At 43.2% G+C, this 13,373-nt stretch overlaps 1 protein-coding gene across 4 annotated transcripts in view; it reads left to right on the top strand.

Annotated features, from left to right (window-relative positions):
* DGKA (diacylglycerol kinase alpha) overlaps window positions 1-13,373 on the top strand; it is a 542,794-nt gene that overhangs the window by 330,537 nt on the left and 198,884 nt on the right. The window lies entirely within an intron of this gene.

The raw sequence follows: 13,373 nt of genomic DNA, 5'->3' as shown, positions 1-13,373 counted from the left end.
CTTTGTCTGGTGGTTCTTCAGGAGGGTAAAGTAACTTGATCTAAATGGTAAACAAACAAAGGATGACTTTAACGTCATCATGCCTATATATACAAATTGCATGCATAAACAATAGGTATACAGATATCAAATGTCAAACACAGCTCCAAATATAATTTCTTTACTCACTTCAAATGACTGTTGCGCTAAGACTTAGTTGAGTCCAAATTTCGAAAATGAATGTATTCTTATTAAGGGAGGTGGTCTTTTTTACATCTGCCTCTTTCCGTTCTTTAAGGGTGGTACCTGGAGAATAATATACTCAGTTTCAATACTTTACTTTTTGCTTTTAATTAGTCTATTAAAGACTTTTTAGTACTAAAATGAACTAGTTCAATTTTTTCTACCTATTTTCTTACCTTATTTATCGTGATCATAGGTTTTCCTTAGATTGTTGTGTCCTTGCGGCGTGTTAACCATGTGGGAAAAAAGATGGCTGCTATTTATGGCAATGTGATGACGCAATCGCGTAAATCATGCGCAGTTGCGTCATCACGCCGTCCGCCATCTTCCTTTGGCCTATTTCTGACTAATGCATATATCGATTAATTAGTTTACTGCTTTTTTTGTATTAATGACTGCAAAGTATTATCACTGCGTTGTTGCAAAGTGGATTGAACATAATAATGAAATGCTAGAAATGTGTTAGTTAGTCGCAACAATGTTTTAGATTCTGTTTGTTCCAATGAGCGGGATTATTTTAGCAATTATGGAGCTGTGTTGAAATTAAGAAATTATTAACCAATTAGTTATTTCTATATATTCTTTTTCGGGCATAAAGCCTGGAAGTAACAAATAGATGCATGAAGCTGAAAGTATTATAAACATGAATTCATAGAGAAATGTTAGACATTATGATAAAGTCATCACAAGAAGTGGCTCATCTCCGTATCACAGTTAAGTCCCGAAATGAAAGGGTCCAATAAATGTATACAAAAGGCTTCCTTACGTCTCAGAAGTTTCTTCCTGTGGCCTCCTCTTGGGGGCATTTGAACTTGTTCTAATCCAAAGAATTTGACTTTATCAATAGAATCTTGACTGTGTTCACTTTGGAAGTGGCAAGCCAGAGGATATTTTAGATCTTTGTTTCTAATGGTCATATCGTGCTAGCGGTTGTATAGCTTGGAGCAGATGCATTAAATTCCATAAACATCATATGTCGTGTTGCAATTCATGAACTGTGAAATATGGCGGAAATTAGGGAGATGGATATCTTTTTTCCCATTTTCTGAATCTGGACACTGATTACATTTCCTACATTTGTAGTAGCCTTTTAAGGGTGGTTGGTTCCACATTTGTGAAGGCCAAGCTGTTGTTTCTGTGGCCAAAAATTTGAAGGGCTTAGAATGCTCTTGAGGTTCTTGGCCTTGCGGGATATCAGGCACTGTGTGCTGTCCAAGAAAGGGTTTAGATCTTGGTCTAGTTTGAGGATTGGCCAATGCCGGGTCAGGATTTTCTTAATAGATGGATTTCAGAACTGTATGTGGTGATGAAACGCACTTTGGTTCGGGTTTCACGCTTCCTTGTTTTGGGTTTATTTAAGAGAAGATCCGATTGCCAAAATGTTTTCTGTACTTCTGCTAGAACACAAGTACTCTGCTAACCTTGCCATTCAAATGTGATTTGTTTAGTATTCTGATTCCTGTGTGGATAAAAGGGTTCAGGGGACTACAAGGGAGTTCCCATGCTTAATTTGATCGCTGCTGAGGCAGAATATCGAGCTATGTGTTGTGACTGCGATTAGGGGGTTTGAGGGTGAGATTGGTGGATCCAATTTTTTCTCTGGCTTGGGGTGGCCCAAATTTGCCTCTGCCCTGTATCCCAAAAACTCTTAAAATGTCCCCCCACTTGTATTTTGCTGAGTGCAGGATCTGCGCCCCCATCCCTCCCTCTGGCATTCACTTTTTCGAAGGCTTCAAAAGTGACCTCTCTGCCACAGGGTGCAGAATCCCCAAAGCCCCCGCCCCCCACGCGGGAACTGCTGACCTGCAGACGCTGCACCTTTCCTTCTAGTTCCCTGTGCCTCTCCCTCGCCTCACACCTAGCGCTTACAAGAAGCATTAGGCCAGCATAAGTGCTATAGAAGCAACCAACATGCCATCAAATCAAGACTAAGCAAAGCAAAGCAACTGCTGTTCAAATAAAAATGTGAAAACACTGAACGCTACCACAAAAAGACCGACCTATCATTGTCACCTTTTACTTATTCAAAAGTGTTGAAGCGCGAGCTGGGAAACACTTGCGCCATAGCTCACTCCAGCCTAGCCTACCCAACAGAAATCCAGTTTTTCATACGCTCTGCATAATAGCACCAAAAAACAGCCTCTGTTCGCAAAGTACTACTGAGGCCAGCCGGAAATAGCGTGTCTGCTTACTTTCACTCTTAATAACCCAAATCATGTTTCCCCCATGCTGTCCTTGCTTCCTGCACCAACTCTATCCACCCCTCCCTCCAGTATAAAAAGATATTAACCGGGAGCTCTCAAGTTTCCCAGGGCCATCTAGTCCTATTTTTGCTTTTAATCGTGGAACATGTATTCTTAAATTTTAAATGGGAAAGAAAAAACTACAGGTTCTAGAATCCAAGGGGAAGCCCCTTCTGAGAGTGGGCAAATGGATATGTTCTATGCATTTCCTATTGTGTCTCTCAGACAAGCCTGTTGTGGTGCAGACACAGTAATAACACGCAGATTCAGATTGTATCATTTTTTCTTCGTCATGTTGTATGTCTCCCTTTCCCATCACATGTTGTAATTGTAGCTGTTTCAAACTTTGCAAACAGACTCGTGTTGCTCAGATATGAAAGCACCAATCTTTACGTTACGTGTTCATCTCACCTGTACCCACAGGGTGGGCGGACTGGGGCGCTTTCTGGCCACTTGCTCTCTGGTGACTTAGGGCCTCATCACGAGATGGGTGGTGCAGTACAAATGCTGCGGTAATAGCTCGGAGCTGGAGGTGAATCAGACGGCTTTCTGCCCATTTTTTTCAGCCCATTACCGCCGCAGTAATTGCTCCAAAAATGCCCCATTGAGTCCAATGGGCTCCAAGAAAATGGGGATTTACACTGCCACTTGTAATCCAGCTGTAATACCGCCGGACCAAGTGGTGGTAACAGTAATTGCATTGGGTGGTATTCCAGCATATTTACTGCTGGGATACCGCACAACTCGTGATGAAGCCCTTAGTCCTTCTCAGTTCCATTTTGTTATAGAAGAATACAAATGCAACCAAAACATTAGACCAGAGTATGGCTCTGAGCTCTCCCAGAAGAAAAGCGCAGAGTGTGAGAGGGTGTGTATGTCTGGATAGCAGCAGTGTTGCCAAGATGGAGTGAGACGGAGGGCCGAATTGTGATATTTAATTGCTTGGATAGGAGAATGTCGAACAGTAGGTTGGACTATAGCAACAAGGATGAACTAATCGAGGGTAAACTGGTTATATTTACACCCTTGCACTATTCTGAGGTAAAGTGTTCAACCTGCTTCCATTAACCCCTGGGCTATAGAGTAAGGAAGGCATTGCACCAGAGTCTAGGACTCTGTGACTCTGCAGCAGAGAGAATCATGTCAAACTCAGTTCCACATTTTACAGCTGGCCCATTGCTTGCCCGTTTCTTTCAATGGGGCCCACGGCATATCTGCAGAACGATTGTGTTATCCTGGACTGATTTTTAAGAATGATGTCTTTTTCAACCTCATTCCCTGCTTGAACTCCTTTCTTTTGGGGACACTGGTCATCCCCTCAGGCCCCCAGTGCAGGGAGGACCCTGTCCCATATTTGTGTGTGTGGTATAGCCTTCCATTGTTTCACCTAGTTACATTTTTGCCACACTGTATTCTTCTTGTTAGCATCCTAGAATGTTTGCCTTTATTATTAATTATTTGCCCCAACATTTACACTCTTTTCTTCACGTCCAAACACACTGGTCCATTTCTTTTGAAAATCCTAGACACGGCAGCCTACCTACAGATGCAGGCTTACCTTGAGGCTAACAATCTTCTAGTACTCCGTCAGTCAGGCTTTAGACCTAAACATGGCACAGAAGCTGCTCTAGTTGACTTGAAAAATCAAATGGATGAGATAAAGGACAAAGGGAAACTGGCCTTTCTCCTCCTATTGGACCTCTCTGCCGCTTTTGGTTTAGTTGATCATAAAGTGCTCTGTAATCATTTGACATCAGCTGGCCATTTTTCCTCTGAAGCTACTGCCTGGATTCAATCCTTCTTGGATAATCGCTCCATGAGAGTCTTGTCATCCAGTGCTTCAGCGGAGCCTGCACCTATAACCTGCGGAGTACCACGGGGCTCCTGTGTCTCTCCCACAATGTATAATATTTTCACTATGCCTCTTTTTGATGACCTTGACAATCTGGGTGTCACCTACACTAACTATGCAGATGACACCCAGATTCTCATTCCCATCTTTGGAGATTATGACATCGACTCTACCCTGTTGAATAAAATGTATCTCACTATCCAAGCATGGATGGCCACCCACGGCCTCTGTCTCAATGACGAAAAGACAGAGCTCCTTCTCATTGGTTCGTCAGTAAGACTGAATACATTAAACAACCAGTTTAGGTCATTCAACATTGACGGTATAAATATCAAAGTATCCAAAGAGGTCAAAACCTTGGGCTTTTACCTTGACTCAGCCTTGAACCTGAACAGACAAGTCAGCGCTACTGCCCTGGCTACAGCCTACACTTGAAAATTAATCAATGCCTGTAAACTGTTTACCTCTGCAGCAGGTTGCATTACCCTGGCAAGAGCACTAATTCTCTCGAAACGAGACTATTGCAATGCACTTTATCTATGATCAGGCAAATACAATATTAATACATTGAAAATACTGCAAACTAATGCTCTAAGAACTGCACTAAGCTTTCCTAAAATGCAGCACATCTCTGATGCCAGACATTACACTAATTATCAGTCAACGATAGAATCAACTTCAAATCACTAACCCTCACCCACAAATGTCTATCCAACTTGGCCCCTAAATACTTAGCAGACATATTCTCCACAGATTCATTGCAACACCCTACCAGAACCTTGCATTCATACTGCCTTAAGGTCCCCAAATACAAGCTTAAGTAAGCAGGGGGAAGTAGCTTTCCTGTTTTGGCAGCTGAACTATGGAACTCCTTACCTGTAGTCTTAAGATCAGACCCCTCCTACTATAGCTTTAGAAAAAAGACCAAAACCTGGCTCTTTTCTCTTAATATATAACCTTATATTACTCTGCTATCCGTGTTCATATTTATATCACTCTGCCTGTTTGTATATATTTGGAAAATAACTATGTAAATTCACAATGTAATGGAATATTCATAATAATGTTATGTAAATAATCTCATGTATCTGATCTACTATGTAACCTGTTCTAACTGCTATGCAACTTGTAACATGCCCAGATACCCCAGAGTTTGGTGCGCTATATAAACAAACAAACAAACAAACTGTACACAGAAACTATGCCACTCACACACAGCAATTGAAATCCCCTTCCTACAGACATCATACAGAGCTCTACACCTCTACAACCAAGTTACTATACCAACAACCCAGCCAATGGACCCTAGCACCCCTGGCACACAAGCCTGCCTTCTGTACATAAATGCACCCATACACAGAAATGGGTACTTCCGTACTACATGTATCAACACAGCAGCAAAGCCAGCTTGATTTGTAGCTCTTTCCCCATTCCCCTAACCCACCCGTCTGCGTTTCAGGTCTGACAACGTGCCATGAGACTATAAAAATGGCGGTGGTGTGCGGTATAAACCCCAGTAACATAGCATAACATGACCCAGCAACAGCGTCGGAATTGGGCCTGAACAAGAGGGAGCAGAGCTCTGGCACATTTTGTCTTGCCGGAGCGCTGCTCTGTCCCGAGGCCCAGGGGCTTGCCCGTGACACTTCCAGATCTCTTCTCATGCTGATTCTCAAGTGCCAGCAATGCTTCAGAAGACTGAATGCGGAAACAGCCAAAGCCTCACATCCTGTTCAGAAGCTCTCCAAATTGGTATACATGTCTTGAAATTCACATACTATTTTGTTAGTGTGCGTTTTGTGACCACTGAAAAGAGCAGAGTCCAACTTCCATCTCTTGCTCAAAAGAGTTTCTTGCTGAAACATTATCACATACATGTTTCAAATTTAAACTTGTGGGCATTGTTATGTTCCCAAAATCCTCTTTTCTTTTATGCAAATCGCCAGGCTTGGGTTCCAAGAAGAGATACTATATTGTGTTCCCAGAGCAAATCTTTTCCATTCCAGCAGTGACAGGACAGTGATCGAAGAGTCCAGGTCCTTTTAAGAGAGTTTACCAGGTTTCTGTCCTATTCCGGGACTTAAACATGTTTTTTATAGACTGTAAATGTTCTTTGGCTATACTTGAATGCATTCCTTGAAATGGCCGGTTTAAAGGCGTTGGGCAATCTACATCAGAGTTTCACATTGTGTAAAAAGAACGAATCGTATGGAAAATATTGATCTGAATGATGGTTGGCTGGAAGTAATCAAATATAAATAAGACTTTTTGAAAGTGTTGCATTTTGAAATTGTGTTGATTTAAAGGAGTAATGTTTTACTGTCTGATATTCATGTATTTATAAAGGAAGAGTATGTTTACTCAAAAAGATTGTTATATTAGTGTTGATATTGGTTTTCCGCTAGATAAAACCATTGGCCTATGAGCACCAAGAATTGCTCTTGAGGATTTACAAACAGAACGTCATTATTTGAGGAGACTCGGATGTGGTAGGATTTAGCGTGCCCCTGTAATATGCATTAGCCCTCACCTCCAGCCAGTGAACTGGGTCCTGGTTCCAGTGCAGCCAGCATTGAGGTCTCGGTCCACTCACGGACGGCGTTACTAGGGTTACACGCACCTGTCTTCCGCTGCCATCTGGCATACCAGGATTGCAAGCAGCATTGTCTTTGCTCACCAGGTTTCTCCCCTGTGTCTTTCGGGGACTTTCCAAGGACCATGGTTGGGGGTCTCAGGGCACGATAGGGTGCATGAAACACAAGGCTGGGGACAGAATGGAGGCCCGGGATGATCCTGGTTCTCATTAGATAGTCATTGTTAGATTCTTCTATTTTCATGCTGATTTAGTCTTTGCGGACGCCATCATTGGTGTATTGAATAACTAACAGTATTGTATCCATTGAATTCTTGTGTGGATATATGTCCTTTCCTATACGTTTTTTTAATAAATATTTTCTATCTAACATTGCTTTGAATTAATTTCAACATAAATATGATATTTTAACAAAAGACTAATTGACTATGTCTAGTGTATTGATGTTCTCATGCTATAATAATATTTGAATTTGAGACCACTGAAATTGTCAAAACGTAGTGTTGCTTGGTGTGATATATTAGTCACCAATTGTAGGGATGTTCATGATGTTTACATGCATTTATGTATACGAGTCCTTATGTATACGAGTCCAATAGGAACGCCTTCTCGTTGCATAGCATTCCCAAGTTCCTATTGAAGTATGGGTTTCCCTTGGAGGTAGTGCAGTAGACGAATGACGGCAGTGCCGGGCAAATGCCGTTCCCACGCCAACACAAAAGCCAAAACTGTTGGCTTTGCCAGTGCTCGTTCACGATTGATTGATTGATATTGATTGATATTTTATTTCTATCGCGTTCGTACACAAGTGTTTCAGAGCGGGGAGGGGAACAGGGGAGAACAAAAGAGCGATCTTACTAGGCCCAGTGACATTGAGAACGCGCAAGTTCATAGGAATAAGGCAGAAAGCTTTGCAGAATAGCCATATCTTTACGAGAGCTGCCTGTCTTCTATATTTCCAAGAAGAAATTGAAAATTCGGCTTCTAGAGCGCGTCACCGAAGGATGTCATTGTCTATGCTTTTATACATTTCTGGGTTTGATCGTCTCTTTGACCTAATTTAGAGGTGGTTGGGTTTCAATGTGTTTGTGATGTGAGTTGATTGCTGCTCATTTTCTTCAGGAGTGGTGTGTCAGGAGCATGCGCAAAACGTACACGCAATACATGTACGCATGTCTTTTCCATACCCCTTCATTTTTGTTCATTTGTATTGTGGAGTGGAGGCATGGTTCAGATTTACAACTCCACCATCCTCCGCCACTCCACAATGTGCAACCGAATGCATTAATGCCTGCATGAGACTTCCATGCAGGCCGCAATGCATTGCATTCCTAAGGAATTCATTGTCAATGAGGCCTGCCACGCATGCATGCTACGTGGGATTAGTACTGTTTCCAACACGTAACGGCAGGTGGCCTGTTTTGACGCAGGTTGTTTGCACTTTAAGTACAACAGACCCACAATTGCAGGGAGGGGACCTTGTTACTCCTAAGTGGAAATGAAGCCGTTCTCCTCATTATTGTAGAATGAGCTCCACTGCGTGTTGGTTGAATTATCTGTGAAGGTTTTTTAGCGCCTTGAAGTTATTGTTCGGTGGCATCGTTTGCACTTTATACATGTTATAGGTCAACTTAACATAACACGATGAAAACAATGAACTGTTACAGTTAATACATGCTAAATACAAAAGGAAACGAAATGTAGAAAAAAAAACGAAGGAATTATTGCCATTTCTTATGACTTTCATTAGTCAGTATTTAATAAGATAAAATACATAGCTTCAGTTAGGACATATCACCTAGCAAGAGCAGTAGATTAGAGGTTTGCAACCTTTGGATCGCCAGATGTTTTGAACTACAACCGCCATCAGCCACAGGAAGCCTAGTCAATGGTGAGGGATCATGGGAGTCGTAGTACAAAGTATCTGGAGAGCCGCAGGTTGCTGAACCATGCACTATACTATGATTTATTCCTATAGTTGACTTTTCAATAAGGCAAGATGATACCTGATGGCAGGGCATTAGTTTCCAGACTGCAGGTGTTAAAGGTGGGCAGTATTAGTCTTTAGGTGGGCATTAAATTGCCAGACTTGAACTAACATTATATTAAGAGAGCATGAGATGTGAACATTTCAAAACATCAAAGCAAGTGCGTGCATTGTGCCATGCAGCACCATGATCTCGGCAGCTTAACGTTATTGTGTGAGAAATTAGACCATCTGCACGGGGAGTGTGCGCGTGCCGGGGCTTTTTAATTTTTTTAAAATGAAACATGTATGATGGGAGATCAACCTCCGAAAATGTGTGAGGCCATTCCACACATATTTTCCCTGCTCACTGCACGAAACGCAAAGTCAGGTGTACTCTGGGAGGACGCGGCCTACAGGCGCCGCCCTCCCCTGTCGTGTTAAGCTGGAATGTGACAGCCATGGGTACATCAAAGAGTCTCAGGAAGGGGGAAGACACACCTTCCTCTGGCCATGGGCAGCCTAATTAAAATATCAAAGGCCCCATGGATCTGCCTCCCTATTGTCTAGTGCGGCTGGTGGCAGTGCATACTAATTAGAAATTATTGAGGCAAGCCTGGTAAAGGGGCTTGACCGCAGGACAGACAATAGGAAGGTGGAGCTAACACCTCTTTGATATGCAATGTGTCAACTTGAAGCTAGCTCCCACCCCAGTGAATGGCATGTCTGTGTTCACTGGTACTGCATGCAACCCCTGCAGAGCAGACCCCTTTCAGTGGGAGAAGAATGTGATTTAAGGGAGACAGAAAGTCTGGTCACAATCTTCAAGGAAGACTTGCACTTTGATCAAGAGCCACAGAGGGATCAGGTAACCAGAGAGCTACACAGAGAGGAAGATGGGTGGGAATTAGGAGTACATGCTGTCCCCCCCTACCTTTCCTGTTGCAAAGCACTCTGGTTCAGACATCATGCATAACAGAAGATAGTTGATGGGGACCCAGGATTGGTTGATTAAGGTAGGTTTAGCCTGCACCAATCACTGGGGCCCATTTGGCTTTAAAAGAGGGCTGAGCCCCTCACTTAGCAGATCATCCGACGACTTTGAAAGGACTAAGAACATGGAGTCATTTGGACCCTGGCTGAAGGTACAGTCTACCTTACATCTTCCGCCAGTGGAGCAAGATCCCTCCCCTAAACATCTCCCAGGGAACTGAGAGAGATACCGGACTCGGAGGACCCATCCAGCAGCTCCAGAACCAGTACGGAGCCAACACACAGCGTGCCTTGCTAGGTTCTGCCAGCAAGCTTGCTAGGTGGGAAGTGGGAAGTGCGAGAGACTCTCTGAACAATGGACAAGGCCGTTGCCTGCAGACACTCTCCTCAGCTTTGGGCCATCTGCCTTGAAAGGACGCCAGGATCCCTGCGAAGAAGCTAGGAGGAGTGCCACACAAGCATCAACCAGCGTGCATCTTGTAAGGACATTTACGAGGCAGTCGAGCCCTCGAACCTCAACCGGCTGCACCACTGACTGTTGTCATGCTGCAGTCACTCAAGCCGCCTGAGAAGCCTCGACCAGCATTCCATATTCGCCAACCAGCACAGAGACACTGATTCTTGACCCTGATCCGCTGTGTAGGCCAGCCTGCAGCCATCCGTCCAATCTCGTTTGCCGAACTGCCTGCTGCCTGATACCCGCAGCTGTCTCCCAACTTGAACTCTATCGCAGGCGCTGCAAAGTGTCCTGGAACCAACTCGATGCTGTTGAGCATCAAGAACATTTCAAGCACCAGGTACATTGTGGTTCTGTCCCCCGGGTCCTTCTCCCTTGGTGCTGAAACCAAATAACCTTGAATAGTTAAGACTAATTGCTTTACCGAATACCCTCCTGTCAGTATCCAGAGTGCATCCCTTTCCTTCTTGAAACTGTCTGTCCTCTGTGTTCCTTTACAGGGTGAGTTGTATTTTGTAGTGTGCTAGAATTGTCTGTTGTAATAATAATAACGTAGACATTTGTATACAATCTTGACTGGACACGTGCATTGTTGAATACACAGAACCCAAGAGGGGTGGTACACGGCTGTTTGCATTATTAGAAAGGGGTTATATCAATGTGTATTTAACCTGTCAGGGAATTTCAAGACAGTGAGGTTGAACTTGGAAGAGGAAAATGCGGTTCAACAATTGTTGAAATGAAATAATCAAGATGTGTGTTTCAGGGTGGCCTGCTTCCAAAACCAATGCAAGTCCTGCCATCATTTTATTGAGTATATCAAGATGTGAATCCAAGCGGAAGAGCCAGCATTGATTGGGCGTGTCAGTAGTGTGTCTAAATTAGTTCATTAGTCTGCTAATTATCTGGTGCCATGGCGTAGAGCATCTACCATTTGAAGTCTGGTTTGGCATGTGAATTGCATAGGTAGAAATAGCCCAAGCTGCTAGCCTGATATACTGCTCCTCAAGCGATCTTCATTCGCTCAGAAGCACAGCTTCACACCTGATTGCATTTTACAATGTGTATATAAAGCAAGCTGCCATATGTTTCTGGGTGGGTACATTTGAGGGTCTTTCTGGTGTTTGTACTCAGAACAGGAACTGCACGGGTAGTTCCCTCTTCTGTGGGTGGGCCCCACTGGTTCTGCAGTGTCTGGCTAATATCTTTCAATGGGATGCAGGAAAGTACCAAATGGTCACTAGATTCAGGTTACGCTTGATGGCAAGAGGGGTGTTTAGAGTTCTTAGTCTCAGATTTATCAATGTGAAGCGTTTAGGATGATTTTCTTAGCTATTTGACCCTCTTTAGAAAGAATACACACCAGTTGCTTCGTAGGTTGCTATGGCACAGCGGGTGATCCTGAGCACAAAAAAGAGGGAGAAGGAGTGGGCACCACCTTGTTCAAATTAGTATTGGTGAAGAAAATATATATGGTGCACACCCAATAAAACACCTATGCACTTAGATGGTCACAGAAGCAGAGACAGACTGAGGAACATCTCAACAGTAATGGCTGCATCCAAGTAGTACATACTACATTCAGATTTCAATTGAGTAGATAAACATAATATTTTAATGTGGTCATAGTTTCGTAGACAATCAGTAGGCAGGCAAAACTGGCCAATGTGTTTCGGACCATTGTGGTCCTTCACCAGGACGATGTCTGTGAACAAGCAAAAAAACACATGTATCTGAATATAAATGACAACATGACAATGGAATGTTACATATAGAATTTCCAAGTGCAAGACATACCTGACCAGAAGATGGGACACATTTGCCACATAAAAACCAACAATGTGCCAAAAGCAGTCTGCAAAAATGACAAATAATACTCAAATAAAAGATATACAGTAAAATAGTGTATAAAGAAGATAAATGACCGTCAGGGTCAGCAGGGGTTCCAAGAAACACTGTAAACAAATTGCATCAAATAAGAAATGGAAAAAATGAAAAATTAAACAAATAGAAGAAAGTGGAACTAATGTGCATAGTCTACCAAAAAATCCAGTAGGACTCACGTAGAGACTCCGCAAGGAAGGTAATTGACTATTGACAGAGATGTTTAAAGACGGCATAGACAGATCCCCAATTTTAAAGAAATCTAAAAAAGGCTTTGAGTCCAATACCGCGTGAATGCCTCTATACAATGACATCCTCACACGACCGTGCACGATAACGTCACCACGCAGATGATGAAACTGGCATGATCCTCAACATGAAAAAGGTTAGGTAGGCATGACTGATACAAATAAAATATATAAAAAAGGGAAAACGTAAGACAGTAATAGTCAAAAATACAAAATAAAAATAAATAAAAATATGGAGAAAAAATGAAAAGATGAAAAGATGAAAAAATGAAAAATATATAAAGAGAAAGAGGAAAAAAGAAAAATGTGCGGCAAGATGACCAAATCAAGGGCAAACAATATGTGTTGATAAATATGTCTTGCAGATAGGCATAATGCATGGAAAATCATGTGTTCAGAAGTCGTTCAAAGACGCCACTGGAAGATCCCCAATTGTAAGGAAAACTAAAAAAAAAAGGCGCTTTGTCCAAAACCGAGTGCGCAATGACGTATATGAATACCCAAGGTGCAATACATTGTTTATGCTGGGTAAGGCCACGACACACCTCATACCCACGCACAGGCTCAAACTGTCCTTCTCGTTGGCGCGATCTTGCTTTCTGTGTGATCACTGATGGTTGCCGTGTGAGCCCTGATGGTTGCTGTGTGAGCCCTGATGGTTGCTGCGTGAGCCCTGGTGGTTGCTGCGTGATCCCTGTGGTTGCTGCGTGAACCCTGGTGGTTGCTGCGTGATCCCTGTGGTTGCTGCGTGAGCCCTGGTGGTTGCTGCGTGAGCCCTGGTGGGTGCTGGCGGATCCCTGGTGGTTGCTGCATGAGCCCTGATGGTTGCTGCGTGAGCCTTGATGGTTGCTGCTTGAGCCCTGGTGGTTGCTGCGTGAACCCTGGTGGTTGCTGCGGGATCCCTGGCGGTTGCTG

Source organism: Ambystoma mexicanum, chromosome 3q (genome assembly GCF_040938575.1).
Source record: "Ambystoma mexicanum isolate Mex_15411 chromosome 3q, UKY_AmexF1_1, whole genome shotgun sequence".
In the NCBI taxonomy this organism is placed as follows: domain Eukaryota; kingdom Metazoa; phylum Chordata; class Amphibia; order Caudata; family Ambystomatidae; genus Ambystoma; species Ambystoma mexicanum.
Note: the sequence above shows the minus strand (reverse complement) of the source record. Positions and strands in the feature narration are given on the sequence as shown.